The following is a 16,963-nucleotide window of genomic DNA, read 5'->3' as shown; positions in this document are numbered from 1 at the left end:
GTATTTTGGTCTTATCATAATTTAAATATGCATGCCAACCGAAGCGGTTGTCATGTCCTTCCAAATCCAATACATCTGTGTTCTTAAGTAAACACTAATCCAAAAGAGACAGGCTGCTTCATAGTAAAGTTTTAAATCGGGCAGACCAAATCCCCCCCCCTTTAATGTCAATAGGCAGTGTATGTTTTATTCTAGGTCTTTGTCATTGCCAGAGGAATTTAGATATTTCCCTCTGCCGCTTTGTAATGCAGCCTGTCCCCCCTATGACTGGAATGGTTTGAAAAAGAAAGAGCATCTTTGGCATTCATTTTAATAGCCGATATATGTCCCCAAAATGACAATTTCAATCTACTCCAGATCTCCTTATTTCCTTTGACTTTGGACCACGTCATGATATAGTTATCTTGATAGAGGTTAATATTTTTCAGTGTTAACCAGATTCCAAGGTATTTTATTTTTTGGCAAAATTCAAGTGTATTGACCTTTCAAGTTCTTTTTTCTCTTGGGCGGTAAGGTTCTTAGCCATAAGTTTTGTTTTGTCACTGTTTAATTTAAACCCCACTACTTTCCCATAATTGTTAATTATTTCCAAAGTTTTATTGAGGCCCTCTTTTGGGTTTTCATTTGTGATAATAAGATCATCTGCAAATGCCCTTAGTTTGCATATTTTATTTCCCAATGTTATACCTTTAATATTTTTTTCCTCTCTTATTTTCTTATTTAAAACTTCTATCACTAATATGAATATTAACAGAGAGAGAGGACAGCCCTGTCTGGTTCCTTATTTCATATTCCTCAGTTATATGATTTTTCTTGCCTTTTGTTTTGTATAGATAGCCTGAATTCCTTTACAAAATAAATCCCCAAATTCCATTTTGTTGTATCATGGTTGTCATAAATCTCCAAGAAATATTATTGAACGCTTTCTTTGCATCTACTGACATAAATATAGCTGGCTTATCAAATCATGTCTCGAAATATTCCAGCAAGTTTATGATGTTTCCAATGTTGTTCTGCATTAAGCGGCCAGGGAGAAAGCCAGCTTGGTCTTTGTGAATAATGGTTTGGAGGATGGTCTTCATTCTTTCAGAAAGGATATTAGCATATAATTTATAATCATTATTTAAGAGTGATATTGGCCTGTAATTGGAAACCAATGTTAAATCTGTTCTCTGTTTTGGAATCAGGCTTATATAACTTTTCATCCATGATTCTGGTAATTTACCATTTTAAAATATTCATTGTAGTCTTTAATGACTCAAATAACACCTCTTCTAATTTTTTATAATAAATTGCTGGTAGGCCATCTAGTCCAGGTGTTTTTCCTAGTTTAGATTTCTTTATTGCTCGTTGGACTTCTAGGGCTGTGATGGGAGCATTCAATATTTTAGTTTGGTCAATAGAAATTTTTGGTAAGTTATTTTGATCCAGGTATGCTTTTATCTCTTCAGGTGTTTCTCTTCCTTCTTTAATAATAATAATAAATAATAATAAAATTTTATTTATAACCTGCCCTCCCCAGCCGAAGCCGGGCTCAGAGTGGCTAACAAAGCCATTTCCGAGCTTGGGAGGAGAGGGGGTTGTGGGCTACCCCCTCCCACACACGCGGTGGCTGGCCTTTTGCCCCCGCGAGATCCAGGGAATCCCCGGGCGTGCCTTTGACCCGGCCCGCCAATCGGCGGGCTAGGGAGGCGTGGCCTAGCCTACTTAAGGCCAGGCACGACCGGGGACCACCCTCTTTCCCCTTTCCAGCTGAGCGGTTTCCATCTAAGCATCGGATCGTCAAGCCTCTACCGTGCGGGAATTCTTTTTGCTGTTTTTTGTTGGTTTTGTTCGCTGCTACTGGTTGAGCCTGTTTTTCTTTTGTTTTACGTTCGTTGCTTTACCCTTGCTGGAGCAAAAAGAGCTGATATCACCTGCGAGACCTTTGTCTTGGCCGAAAATTGCTAGGTCGCCTGAGCGGCGTGGGCACTAAGCGACAGGGGCGCGCGATCGGGAATTTGTCTGGCCGCTGAGGGACGAGTGCCCAGTAGCGAGAGTGGACCTAGGGGAAGCAGCAAGCAACATCGGATGCGCCGAAGGGCTGCAGCACCACAGCGGGGACGGTCCTTTGAGCTCCGTAGCGCAGGATAACCTTCCGTTGGTAATGTATTTCTACAGACGAGATGCGATTCCTTCGGGCTTTTCTTATTTTAGCAGTTATACCTTGTTGCTGTGCTTTACTCCACCCGCTGTTTGCCTTGCCTTCATTTACACCTTTGCACTGCCAGGGTCCGCGCTGAGCCCACACCTCCTTCCCTAGGGGTTTCTATTCGGCTAAGCCCCCTTTCTCTGTGTGTGGCAACGGTGCTGGGGAGCGTGCATTTTTTGGGGCGGCGCGGATATTCGCAGCTTTAATTCCCCTTTGCTTTTGGAATAGCCGCTGTCGGCCGTTTCCACGGTTACCGGGCCATTTTGAGTGTACCACGTGGCTTGCACCGGCAGCCATTTTGGGAGAGGCAGCCTCTAGCGGGAGGAGATTTAACCGCCCATGATAAACATGAGTGTTGGCTTGCCGTGCACTGTGTTGTGGGGGCGAATTTCCTTTTAACGGGGGCTCCTGGGTCACTGTAAGGACAGATCGTAGGCCCCATCTTGTGGGCGCACGTGGGTGTAGCACGGGTGGCCATTTTGGTTGAGGTACGGGGTAAGGGCGGTTAGAGGACGCCATCTTGGTAGGGTCCGCGTGGGGAAGCCTGGGCAGCCATCTTGGGTGAGGTGCGGGCGGCTGGCACGAATTCTCTTTTAATCACCTAGCTTCGCATCCGCAAACAGGCACCAATCGCGGGCGCCTTTTGCTCCGGTAAGGTAGTAATCTCTGCCCTGAGTGCCGGAGCCTGTTAGCCCCGGGGGGCGGTATAGAAGTAGGCAGGTTTACAGTTCTTGCGGGCTGTAACATAGACGGACATTGCTTTTATTTCTCCCTATTATTTTCGGTTTATGTAGCAATACTGAGAGAATAGATAAAGGTTTTATTTCACTCTATTATTTTCGGTTTATGTAGCAACACTGAAAGAATAGATAAAAGTTTATCATTTAATCTGGCAATTATTTGGTCGTTTTAATTAAGTGCTTAAGGGGCTCTGGGGGAGCTTGGCTGTGAGAAAACAATTCAATCGCGGTAATTCTAATTGCGTACACAGGGTTTCAAGAGAGCTTATCTGTCTGCTTGAATAATTCATTGGGTAATTTAACTAAAGAGTGCAAGGGGCTTCTTGCAGCATCATTTACTTGGCTGCTCATTGGTGATAACAATTCATTTGCTTTACTTCTTTAGACAAGATCTGCCTGATTAATCCATCGGTTGCTTTTATACTGGGGAACCATTTGTCCCAGAAGAGGAATAAGATCCTCAACGGGGACTATGTGGACATGTTTACCCTTCTCCCTCCTACTAAAGTAACGGGGAAAGGTGAAAAGAGGCGCTCTTTTGGTAAGCGGAGGTATAGGACACCTAGGGCGGAGCGGACCTTTGAGAATTAGTTGGATGGGTACCAGGTTCTCATGGGAGTTGTTTGCGTGGCTTATCCTTGGCGCTCCATGGATTTGGTTGCTTATTTGGCTCATGTGAGGCAGGCTCACACGCTCTCAGGGGGAAATGCCGCTTTAACGTATGATGAGAATTTCCGTAGAAATGCTTGTCTCCTGCCTTCCACCTGATGGGATCTAAGGGATCCCAACTACTGGGGCGAGGACGTCAATCCCTACATTGAAAAGAAAAACCAGGAATCAGCCAAGGCAGGTAAGACAGAGGCGAAACGGCGCCGCCAGTGCTGGGAGCTCAACAGGGGTGTATGCTCGCGACCCTCCTGTAAGTATCTTCATGAATGTGAGCGGTGCTTGGGAAACCACCCCGCCTCTGCGTGCTTCAAGAATAAACAGCAGCCCTTTCGAGGGGGCAGGGGGTACTTCCACAACAATACCAGAGGTGCCCCCGGATCCTCCCACCAGGGACCCGATAACCGCCAGTAACTTGTATCTTGGTTTGGCCTCCTCCCCTATCCGTCTTCAGCCCCTCAAAACCCTGCTAGATCAATATCCCGATCGAAAAGCCGCACAATACCTTTGGGAGGGGTTCTCTATAGGGTTCAGAATTCCCGTAGCTTTCCCCCCTAACACCGGGGACCCACAAAATCAAAAATCAGTTAGGGAAAGGCCCGAGATAGAAAAAAGATAAGAGAAAGAAATCAGGGCAGGTAGGGTAGCAGGCCCCTTTGCCGAACCTCCCTTGGATGGACTTCACCTATCCCCTCTGGGCATTGTACCAAAAAAGACCCCAGGGGAATTCCGCATGATCCACAATCTCTCTTACCCAAGGGGAGGCTCGGTCAATGATGCGATTCCCCCAGGAACTTTGTACAGTGAAATACGCCTCCTTTGACCAAGTAGTTAAAATGATTCGCAGATTTGGGCAAGGGGCACTTCTAGCCAAATGTGACATTGAGTCGGCGTTCCGCCTTCTTCCCGTCCATCCAGCTGACTTCCGTTGGTTGGGCTTTAGATTTGAGGGGGCGTATTTCATTGACAAAGCAATGCCTATGGGCTGCTCCGTGGCTTGCTCAGCCTTCGAGTCGTTCAGTACGTTTCTTGATTAGGCCCTACGCTTCAGGACAGGGTCGTTGGGCATGACGCAATACCTGGACGACTTTATTTTGGTGGTAGATAACAGGCAACGATGCTCCGCCCTCTTGGAGGCTTTCACAGCCCTGGCCGGGGAGCTGGGCGTGCTGCTGGCCGCTGAGAAAACGGAGGGTCCAGCCACTTCCATGGTCTATCTGGGCATTGAGTTAGACACTGTGGCCCAGACGTGTAGGTTGCCTGGGAAAAAACTGATCGCCCTTAAAGTACTGATACAACAGCTACTGCCCCTAAGGAAGGTTACCCTAAGGCAAATTCAATCCCTGCTAGGCCACCTAAATTTCGCTTGTAGGGTAGTGGCGCCGGGTCACCCCTTTTGCGGCCGCCTGGCCAGATTGTTGGCAGGTCTCAGGGCACCACAGCATAGGGTGCACCTCTCCAAAGAAGTTAAGGCGGATCTGGGAGTTTGGCTACAATTCCTCGACAAGTACAACGGTATATCCTTATGGCAAGATTCCATGGCACTCAATGCTGACTTCCAAGTCCAGTCAGATGCGGCAGGTTCCTTGGGTTTTGGAGTTTATTTCAGGGGCCAGTGGTGTGCCCAAAAGTGGCCTGCAGACTGGCAGGGCCAGCCCATTACTCGGGACCTTACATTCTTGGAATTTTTCCCTATTGTAGTGGCAGTACATCTTTGGGCAGAGCAGCTCCGCAATCATAGGGTTTGTTTCAACACAGATAACCAGGCAGTAGTAGCGGTTCTTTCTAGACAGTCCGCACGCTCCACCAGGGTGGGGAACTTGTTACGGTCCTTCGTCCTTCTGTGTCTGGAACAGAATATATATTTTTCAGCCAAATTCGTACCTGGCATTAATAATGACATCACGGATGCTCTGTCTCATTTTCAGATGGAGCGCTTCCGCTCATTAGTGCCGGATGCGGAACAATCATCGATGCCTTTCCCGGAGCATCTCTGGAGTCTTGGGAGCAAGAAGTGATGAAGGGAGTATTCGGTGCAGTGGCCCGTTCCACAATGAGATCATACAAGAAGGCTTGGGCTGACTTCTTAAAGTTCCGCAGCAGAATACCCAGCACAAGGCAGAATTCCATACCCTCAATGAGGGAGGTCCTCCGCTACTTAGCCCACCTGAAGGAGCTGGGCAGGGCACCAAAGACTCTCAATATTGTAAAGCCTTTTTCGCCACCTACCCGTGTGCTGAATTTATCGTGCGTAAGACTTTATAGGGTTGGCGCCAGCTCTGACAAGAGGAGGCCCATAACTTATGATATTCTGACCCAGATACACAAAAAATTACGAGAAATATGCTGGTCAAAATATGAAGCTCGCCTATTCTCTGCCGCTTATTCCATAGCCTTCTTTGTGTCCTGCGCATAGGGGAGGTAGTCTGCGAGGGAGGGGTTGCCCACTGCCAGAGGGGCATCCTCTTAAGTGATCTGACCCTATCAGGGACTGACCTAATCGTTCAGGTACGGAGCTCTAAGACGGACCAACAGGGTAGGGGGGCCCTCTTTCGGTTACCAGCCGCACAAGCTAGTGGTCCCTGTCCAGTTAGGGATACGAGGCGTTTCCTCTACTTAAGACCCAATAGCCCCGGCCCCTTTTTTATTCACGCGGATGGATCGCTCTTGGCCAGACACCAGTTTACACGAGTGATGCGCATGGCGTTGGCAGCATGCGGACTGCCCGCGGCTGAATTTGCGGCTCACTCCTTTCGGATCGGGGCAGCTACCACTGCAGTGCACCTTAGGCTCTCCACAGAGAGAATAAAGGACTTAGGGCGGTGGAAATCTAAAGCATACAAAGCTTATGTGAGAAAGAATCTATGACTAGCGGTTGTTCTCCTGACCTTGGTTTTTCTGTCTATTTGCTTTTCAAAATACAAGAGGGTGCGCATTTGGTTGGTGGGCCACAGCATTGTGCATTGGGCCAAGAATCGTGCCATGAGTACCGGGTTGGGACAAAACTTGAACTTGCCTGCAAATGTGGAGCTGGTATGGATAGCGCGAAGAGGGATGTGCTGGAGCGAATTCAAGCCAGCCATGATGGCGAGAGCTGCCTCTGAGGGCCCACCTGATGCCCTGGTTATCCAGTTGGGGGAAAACGACCTAGCGTACCGCAAAGCTATTGACTTGAGATGGAACATTTTTGACGATTTTGCTGATCTGATGGCGGTTTACCCAAACATTACTATCTTGTGGTCCTCGTTGCTTGAGGAGGACATGGAGGGATTGTGTGAGCCCGGTTGGAATCAATAAAGCAAGAAAGGTCTTGGAGCGGGCTGTGGAACGTAGAGTGGCAGCTCTGGGCGGGTGCGTCATAGGACACCCAGGCATCCAGTACAGCAACGAGGCCCTCTACAGATGGAATGGCGTGCATCTGTCAGATGCTGGAAACGATATTTGGTTGGGGGACATCACAGCAGGGATTAGGAGTTGGTTACAGGTTTGAAGGTATTGGCGGCGAGCTTTGCTCGAGTGGCGGTTAGGCATTGGCAGGGGTTAATTGTTATGCAAATGAATGGGGGGAAGGAAGCGCCATCACCTTCCCCCAAGGAAAAGGGTAGTCCGGTAGAGGACTCCGGGGGGCGTTGCCTTGTCCGAAACCTAGGGAGCTAAGGGCCTCTGGCACGCCCCCAAGCGGTGACACCCGTGGGATCCTAGTTGGCATACTTCAACAGGACTCCCATGGCTTGTGGATAACCCTTCCCGGTCTCCATGCCAGGTAGTCGATAGGAGCCAATGCCTAAGGCCAATACCTTTCAATTCTGTAATCAATAAAGTTGTGGCCTTTTTATGCCCATTAACCTTAAATAATGTGTCCAGTGTCTTCATTTCACACGGGGGAGGGGACTTGCCATGCAATAGTAAAATAATACAGCATAATCCAGTTCCTTATAAAATTCCATGAAGCTATTTGCAATTTCCTTAGGATTGCTTATTATATTGTCTCCAACTTTGATTTTATTAATTATCCTTTCATTTTGTTTTGTTTTTTAAGTTTTATGTTTTTAAGTTTTGCATGACACACACACACAAAGCACCACCACCAAAAAATAATGCCAACTCACAGCAACAAAAAGATGTAGCTTGTGAATATTTGCTTGACGGATAATATACACTGGGTGTGGGATAAATCAGCCTCATATAACCAATAAGCTTAACTCTAATTAATGCATGTAGGGGTTAAGACCAAAAAGAAAACTGTCCTGCAAGGCTTAGCTAGACCACTGACCCTCACCTTTGGAGGAAGAGTTACCAAACTATTTGTTTTTTTCATCCACTATCAGGCATGTCCAACTTCAAGCAGGCTGTGATTTACTATCCAGTATCAAAAACTGGAACACTCTCCCATTGTCCTTCTTCAACTTCTTCACTTTAGGGGCGAGGTGTAAGGCATTGTTGGTGACCAGGAAAAACCCCTTTCTTTCCTTAGCATGGATTTGCGGTCGATTCCATCGCCTTCTTCCACGTAATGCCCAAACAGAGGCTACAGCTGATTAAGCCACAGGCTGCTCTGTATGGAGGAGGAAGGAAAGGGGCTCTCCTTTTATCCAGCCTCACAACCCTGCACCCCACTTTCCTTTGGGGACCGCTGCACCCTCTCCCAGCCGCATGAGCATGGCCATGCAACACCCAGTGAGGGCTGCCCAGCTGAGGATGGCTTCCTTAGTAGAGCGAAGAGAGAGGCCCGCGTTCTGGAGCTCACGGGATGGCAAAAGTGGAGGTGCAGTTCCCTCCCTCCCACAGCTGAGCCCCAGGTGTGAGGGAGGAGCAAAGCCTGCCTGGCCATAGTGCGATCAACCAAAATCCATCCGGTGATTGACCAGTCGATCGCGATCAACACACTGGAAAATGCCCTGGGGTGCTCCTGCAGCCCCCACTGTCCGAGTGTCCTCCGGTATGCGCAGCTCTGGAAAAGGCATTTCCCTTCTTCTACATTGCGCCCAGTGACATATACCAGATGGTATATTGTGGGATTGTTCAGGGATGCAGGAGAGGATATATTGTTTGATTATATCCTTTCCAACTTGTGTTAACAAGTTCTACAATTTAGCAGAGTAAAATTCCCCTTTTTGAACTTGCACAGCGGATGCGTTTGCTCAGGCTCACTAAAGCCTCTAAAATAAGTTTCGTTTGGTAATTTCCCCTTTAGTCCCTCATAAAAATATAGACACAACACAGTCTTCTATAAAAGTATAAAAAGAGTTTACTCACACATTCTGTTCACAAATGGATCCCAAAAGGCAGACTTAAGTTACAAAAGTAATATACACCTGGAAACTATCCCATAAGCAGACAGCTCCTTTGTCCTCTCTTGGCTGCCAAGAGAGCATCTTAGGCTAAGCAGATGTTGCTTCTTCTGTAGTCACAGAGAAAGATGGCAGCCTCCGCTGAGGTATTTTGTTACCTGCATAGGTGAGGTCACGCCCACCTCTGGTCACATGTAGAGGAAGTCTGTCCCAGCCTAGGAGGAAACAGGAAGATCCAACTGGCTGGTCCAGACACCCCCTTTTTATGTCCACTCTAGGGATGTTGTACTTGACTGCTCTGTGTTTCACATCCCACATATATGAACACTAATCTTCTAGCATTACACAGCAAGAAGCGTGAGACATCATAGAGCTAATCTACGTATGTATGTACACACTATGTACAGACAAAGCATCATGGCATCCTCTCTCATCAGCTCTGAGAGAAAACAGAACAAAGTAAAAGCAAAAGTACAGTGCAACAGTACAGACAACGGAAGAGGGATAAGGCTGTCTTCCGTTCCCACAGTCTTCCCAGACAGGCATGTGAATTACACCAATCGTATCTGCAGGATCAGATACATGAAATACTAACAGTCTGCACTATTTACAGATAGGTAGCCGTGTTGGTCTGCCATAGTCAAAACAAAAAAATTTTTTTCCTTCCAGTAGCACCTTAAATACCAACTAAGTTAGTTCTTGGTATGAGCTTTCGTGTGCATGCACACTTCTTCAGATACACTGAAACAGAAGTTGCCAGATCCTTTTATATAGTGAGAAGGTGGGGAGGGGTATTACTCAGAAGGGTGGTGGGAATGGGTGATTGGCAGATAGCTGTGATGAGCCTGTTGACGACTCTTAACGACTGCAATAGGTCTTACAGGAAAAAGCAAGGGGTGAGAAGGTGAAAAATGGCTTTGTCATGTATAATGAGATAAGAATCCAATGTCTTTGTTCAGACCAGGTCTCTCCATGGTTTTAAGTTTGGTAATGAGTTGCAATTCAGCAGCTTCTCTTTCCAGTCTATTTCTGAAATTCCTTTGTAGTAATACAGCTACTAGTAATATAGGTCTGCACTATGTGAACCTGACCAGTAAGGATGTCTGTGCTGGATGCTCCAAGCTTAGACTGTGTGGCTTCAGCAAGTCATCTTTGTGTTTCTATACAAATAATTTAGAAACTGTTACCATTTTTGAAACTAAGATGCATTGCCTGTCTTTTCTTTCTGCTGTATAGAAAAGCATATGAATCTGCCCTTTGAAGAATTTGTAAGTAAACCATTTCTAACTTACCAAATGTGTGGTCTCTTTCTGTGCTATGGGAAGAGGGGAGCTTTGGAAGAAACTTAGACAGAGATATTTTAAAGGTCTAACAGCCTATATTTCCATGCTTTACTTCGCAGCATTTTTTGTAAGTTCAAATCTATGCTGGGGCTCTCTCACCAAAGAGTACTTGCCTCAATCCTGGATCTAAGCATCGCATCCAGGGAATCCTCCATTTTACCATACCTATTTCCCCGCTTTCCATACGAACAGAGGGTCTAAAGGGGGTGCTTATCAAATCTGGAGACAGAAAGCTGAAAGGAATAGCTAACAACATTTTTATTATTTTACCATATTCAGTATTTTTCCCTTTTAACCAAATTACAAACTCAAACCAACACTGGGAGGGGAAACAATCAACAATAAGCAATGATGAAGATCCTTCTATTTCAGCTGGTACATTTTCTGTTTTTATTAACAGAAAACTTCATGCAATCTTTTTGTATACTACTTAGAAACTTCAGCAATTAAGTGGGGTAAAAAAGCTGAAATAAATAAATAAATGAAAATAAATAAGTGGCTTTACAAAAGAGGTGGATTTACATAGGCCAGGTACATTTTCTGTTTTTATTAATAGAAAACTTCATGCAATCTTTTTGTACACTACCTAGAAACTTCAGCAATTAAGTGGCATAAAAAAGCTGAAATCAATAAATGAAAATAAATAAGTGGCTTTACAAAAGAGGTGGATTTACATAGAATGGTTATGATTTACCGAGAATGGAGGCAGGTCATTTAATAACCTTGACTTGCATGGGGAAAGGCATTTTCCAGAAAGAAGGAAAGCAACCTAAGCATCTAAGGGAGGAAGGTGAAACATATACATTTAATTACAAATCTTGGTAACTGGCAATCCTAGACACTTCTAGCTAAAGGAAGAAATCTTTAAACAAGAGTGTGGGAACAAACAAACAGAAACCAGAAAGTCACCAAATAGCTAAAACATATACTTTTCATCTGCTTTCTTCTCACTTTTCATAACATTTACCTAGCTCTGAAAGGCTGGTATTCTTCAAGTAAGAGGGGTTAGAAATGTTCCTTCAAATAAAGTATGCAACATTAATTTCCATTTGTCTAATTGAGATGGGACACTACTTGACTGGCAGCTCCAGTTTGCTATATTGTAAAGACTCCTTAGTGTTTTTTAAAAGTTCATTTACTCTTAATGTAATTAGCAAAAAATATTAAAAAGCCCAATTTGTCCGAAGCCTCAAGACAATACCCTCTCAAATCTTACAGGCTACAGTGGAGCAAGAAGCAGACACAAAGGGAATCTGGAGTTCTGGATGGTCAGGGAAAAGTAAATGCTGTCTCCAGAGAGAGCCGGCCAAAAGACAAGGCTTAGTGTAACAGGGCCACAGCTCAGTGGTTTGCACATGCTTTGTATGCAGAAGGTCCAAAGGTCTATTTCTGGCATGTTCAAATAGAGGTGAGAAAGAGCCCTGTCGCCCTGGAGAGTGGCTGCCAGTTAGTACAAGACAATACTGAGCCAAAAGGTCTGCCCTGATATAAAGCAGCTTCCTTTTCGACAAGTCTTAGCTCAGAGGCAGAGCACATGTCACAGGCCCAAAGCAGCTCCAGCCAACTCGCTCTTCTACAAGGCATTGTCTTCAGCTTACCAACTGCATCTCATCAGGCCAGGCTCCCACCTCACATGGAGTCACACTTTTCTCTCCAAGGAGTTTTCTCACACACTCTGCTTGCATTTGCTTCATTTCACTGAACCACTGGTTCTGCTGTTCCATCTGTTGCTGGCTTTGCTGCAGGAGCATCTTGTCAAACATCTGGCCTCACTGCTGCTGGATCATTAACCTGACCTGCTCCAGTAATATTGCTGTTTCTCCCTCCACTCTGGCACCCCTCACTCACAGGCCCCCCTCCAGGAAACACAAATCCCACTTCTAACACCAGTGTAGAGCACCACCATAATCTCTGAGCGGTGTGAGATTTCAGGGGTTCCAGGCGCTTACTCAGGAATCGTGTTTCCTTCAGAAATGAGGCAGAGACTGTGGAGTTTTTATTATCTATGGTATATTTACACATATGTACAACCTTAGCCTGCAATGAAGGGATTCAGAGCATCAACATCCTAAAAGGGTCTTGTTTCTCCCATGGCTGCAGCCTTGAATTTAAACAAAAATCAAACATTGCTGTGAACAACAACAACAAAACTTTATTAGCAAAGCCAACAGGCCACAGCTGTACAAGAGTTAAAAGTAAAAAATAGAGATAAAAGGAAAAAAAGAACAGGCAAAAGGTGGTCCGTCGGATGAACAAGTCTGTCACTCAGATGGTGGCCCTCAATTTCGCAGCTCTCTCGATGTACCTCGCGACCTTCTCTGTTATCTGACTTTCCGTATCAGATAATAGAAAATACAGTGTAATGTCTGATGAACGGCCGGGGTTGGAGAGAATGAGTGGAGTAATAATCTCATTCCTTAGGTCTTTGTAGAGGGGGCAAGAAAGAAGGACGTGAGACACTGTTTCCGTGTTACCATCTCCACATGGGCAGAGTCGTTTTTCAAATGGAGTCTTTTGGTAACGACCTTCGAGTACAGCAGAGGGGAGAACATCCCATCTAGCCAATGTAAAGGCACGTCTGTATTTCGGGATGGTTAGTTTAGACAAGTATGAAGCTGGAGAGTCAAAATGAGAAGGGGGAAAGTAGGTATACCATGGGCACAGTTTCTTTAAGATGGTCAGGTTGTTTTGTCGTTCGATGTCTTTCAGGCGCTGGCCTATTAGACTCTTTGCTTTGATGAGGCCCATTGATAATAGGGACTGTGAGTGCAGACCGCATGTAAGGAGTTTTTGATGCACGGTTTTGAACCACTTGCTTTTGTGAGAGTCTTGCATTACTAAAGGCAGTAGACCAGGTGGATTCAGATTAAGACGAAGCCAATAGTTGAGTGTTCTCTGCCAAGTCCGAGTTTCCACAGATGGAAGGCAGGCCTCGAGTCTTAATGCTGCGTTTGGAACACAGGAGGGGACACCGAGAATCTGCCTTAGAAATTTAGACTGGACAGATTCGAGACTGGAGCAGTGGTTCCCCGTCCAGATTTGCGCCCCATACAGTAACTGCGCCAGAGGTTTTGCTTGATAAACTTCAAGGGCTGCTGGGATGTATCTGCCCCCCTTCGTGTAGAAGAAGCGGGACAGCATCTTGATACTTTGAGCTGCTTTTTCTTTGGCACATTTTTGATGGACATCCCAGGACCCAGTCGACTGGAAAACGATACCCAGATATTTGAAGGCTTTGACTTGTTCAATTGTCTGGTTATCCATCCTCCAGCTATACTGTCTGTGTTTCCTTGCAAAAACCATAGTTTTGGTTTTCTGATAGTTTATTGCAAGTTGCTCTCTCCTACAGTATGCTGAGAATTCACCTATGAGCCTATTTAAGCCTATTCTTGTTCGGGATAGGAGTATCGCATCGTCGGCGTACAAAAGCACTGATATTGCTTTGTCAGCCAGTTTGGGGGCGTGGAAGTCCGGAGATGACAAACAGTTAACCATATCGTTGATGTAGATGTTGAATAGAACTGGGGCCAGGATGCAACCTTGCTTGACCCCCTTACTGACAGGAACTGGTCCTATAAGATGGCCATTTAACGAAGTTCTTACATGCAGCACCGTGTCTTTATACAAACAGCTCATCAGAAATAATAGTCTTTTGTCTATACTTGATGTGCTCAATTTATCCCAGAGTCTTACACGTGGAATTGAATCGAAAGCAGCCTTTAGATCGATAAAGGCTGCATATAACACCCCACGGGATTTTTTGGCATATTTGTCAATTAAATAGGCTAAGATGAAGCAATGGTCTATGGTGGATCTGCCTTGCCTGAAACCCGCTTGCTCTTCCGCTAGAATGGCTTCAGTTTCCAGCCAGCTAGTTAGCTTGGTATAAAGATGTTTGGCATATAGTTTGCTGGGTATAGGCAGAAGGCTGATTGGTCTATAACTCGCCGGGTCTGTCATGGGTCCTTTTTTGTAGATTGGGATAATTATTGCCTCAGTCCAACCATCTGGGAGTAAACCCGTTGAGTCGATCCAAGAAAATAAAGACGCCAGCAGGGGGGCCCACCAGCCAATGTTGGACTTCAGAAGTTCGGCAGGGATGTAATCATTCCCTGGGGCCTTGGATTGCTGTGAATGTTACTCTGACTCTTTCTCCAGCTTGCTGCCTTTTCCTCTAGGTCACAATACTGCAAACTCTCAACTCAGACTTTGTCCTTCAAACTATCTCCAAGGAGGAAAGGGCCCTACCCATTTCCTGTATTACACAGAGCCTATCCTCACCTGCTCTGCTTTGCTTCCCTTGATGGCTCATCACCCAGGCTATCACCTCAACACAGGAAGCTAGACAGGCTTATATTTTAATCCTAAAGGGGTTAGAAGGATCTCACATACAGCCTACTTCCTCTTCCCCACCACTCATGACAATATTCTTTGCTATCTCTTATCCTGATGGGTGATTTTAATGCAGTAATAACTCAAAAAATAGAATTGCACTGCTAGCTAAGGATCTTTGTACAAGGACACCCAAGGACAAATACTGGTAAATAAACTGAAGCAGGCAGAAGTTTCTTCAAGACTGATCTGAACAACAGCTAAAGAATACACCATGGAAAGGGACCGGACTAATACACTTCCCTTTGTCTAGAATGCTGTTACATCCTATTAAGGGCTACAATTATCTTCTTTTCAAAATTTTGCTGCTATTGTTGACAACTGTACTACAGAAATTACAAATCCTTACATGCATTCAATATAGCCAGGGATGCCTTACATGCATTCAATATAGCCATGGGGCTACTGCATTTATTTCAGTTGGAGAACATGAGCACATTTAACTTATTTAGAAAGTTAACTTATTAGAAACACTTAATTGAGCCTGGCATATGCCCTAATTCTCCTACTTTACGTGCAGCATTAAATTAGATCTCTGAAATCTGGTGAATGTTGAATGGGGAATGCTTACAATTCCATTAAAATTTTATGTCTGGAAATTTAAGATACATGTTGTCTCAGTGTGATTGCCATGTCATGGGGACGTCTGAAAAATAGGGAAGTGTCACCTGTTTTCAGATATACACAAAATGTAGCTGGGATTATCAGCATTCATATATGAGCAAATTCACCAGATGCTAGTATAGTCACTATAAGAAATTTGTACACATCCATACGCACAACTACAACGAATGTACAAAATGTTACATTTACACGGGAACACTGACAATCCTTGCGAATGTCTGAAATACTCAGCCAACACCCACCAGTGAGCATGTGACAGCCAGCCAGCTGTGGTCAATAGTGTTCACTTCTGCATGTCCTGAGGCAATTGCAATATTTGCCCACCAAATCTCTCTCTCTCCATCTCCCTCCCTCTCTCTCTCATCCACCTACCCACCCCAGCTTCCTACTTCCTCCGCACATTGACTAGCCGGCTGCCCCCAGGGAGAAACCTTCACCGTGGATCCGGGCTTGAGCCGCCCCGCCCTCCCAGCTCCGCAGCCTGCCGGCGCGTCGCTGCCCGGATCCAGGCCGCGCCGGTCGCCGGAGCAGATGGAGCCCAGCGCGAGACCCCCGCGTGTGGCGCTTCTTCGTCCCCTGCAGCCGCGCGCCGGGCCCCTTCCCACCTGCCCGGCCTCCCTTCGGCGGCCAGGCTTACCTGCGGGCGCGGTGCTTCTCGTTCCCGCTCGCGGGCCGACGCGCAGCGAGCGATGCGTTTTCCGCAAGCAAATGGCTCTGCTTGCTCCCGGTCCAGGCGTCCGAAGTGGGCAGCGCCGTGGCTCGCCCGCCTCGCTTGCTCTTTCGCCGCCTCTCGGCGGAGCTCGGGCAGCAGCAGCAGCAGCAGCAGCGAGAGGCCGGCTGCGGAGGGACGAAGCGGATCGCCGCCCGCCTCGCTTCCTCCCGGCTGCAGCTGAGCAGCGGCACTGAAATCAGCTCCTGGCCCTCCAGAGCCGCAATAACCGTTTTTGCACCTCAGGATTAACGCGGAATCAAAGCCGCTTGCTTTGCTTGCTCCCCCCCCCCGCTGCCGCAAGAATCGAAGCTGACAGGAAACGTCCAGGGAAGCTCCATCTTGTTGGCAGAGGATGCGGGGAGGAGAGGCTGCCCCTGGAATGCGGAGCCCGAGGGAGCGAGCAGGACGCGGGAAGGGGCCGAGGGCAGGCAGGCGCCCTTCCTGGTGGCGAGAAGCCCTCGGAAGGACCGGCCTACAGGCCGCGTGGACCTGGCCCAGGTAGAGCACCTGCAGGTTTCTGACGCGCAGCGTAAATTAATAATAAAGAGTTCTAAAGAATAAAATCTTTACTGAATTAAAATAAACTTCTTTATAAACATGGTTCCATACAGTTTGACTGAGATTACATACTGCTCTGCTCACAGCTGAGGCAGACAGACTGCTGAAATCTTACAGAGAGCACAAAGAGAAACTGGCTGCTAAGCCACATATCCAAGTGACTCAACAGTTAGGTCTGAATAACTTTAGTCGGCCCAAATGATTGTGCAGTCCCAGCACATCCCAGCCTGCTTTGCTGCTTCTGTTCTCATGTGCCTTTGTCACATGACTGTTTCCACCCAATTTATTCCTCGTGCTAGATGGCCAGATGAATGCTTCGGTTTGCAGTGGGCTTTTCGAAGAGGCCGAGTTGTGCCTAAATGTGTTTTCCCTCCCCAGGGGGAGGCAGCGAGGAAAAGGCGGCGGCGGCTTCTCCGCAAACCTGACTTGACAATTTAAAAAGGTAG

At 46.5% G+C, this 16,963-nt stretch overlaps 1 protein-coding gene and 1 long non-coding RNA gene across 2 annotated transcripts in view; one reads left to right on the top strand and one right to left on the bottom strand.

Annotated features, from left to right (window-relative positions):
- The window catches only part of FAR2 (fatty acyl-CoA reductase 2), a 114,693-nt gene extending 98,232 nt beyond the window's left edge, over positions 1-16,461 (bottom strand). The window contains exon 1 of the mRNA XM_083615712.1: positions 15,885-16,461. The gene's annotated coding sequence lies outside the window, so the exon portion shown is untranslated. The remainder of the gene's footprint in view (positions 1-15,884) is intronic.
- Positions 739-10,238, top strand: LOC310763615. Its single transcript, XR_014548722.1, has 3 exons — positions 739-1,298; positions 9,427-9,484; positions 9,958-10,238. It is a non-coding gene; the product is annotated as an uncharacterized lncRNA (long non-coding RNA).
- Positions 16,462-16,963: the final 502 nt, after the last annotated feature.

The sequence above is a fragment of the Podarcis filfolensis genome, assembly GCF_964270895.1.
Source record: "Podarcis filfolensis genome assembly, chromosome: 5".
Classification (NCBI taxonomy): Eukaryota; Metazoa; Chordata; class Lepidosauria; order Squamata; family Lacertidae; genus Podarcis; species Podarcis filfolensis.
This window is presented reverse-complemented; position numbering and strand designations above follow the sequence as displayed.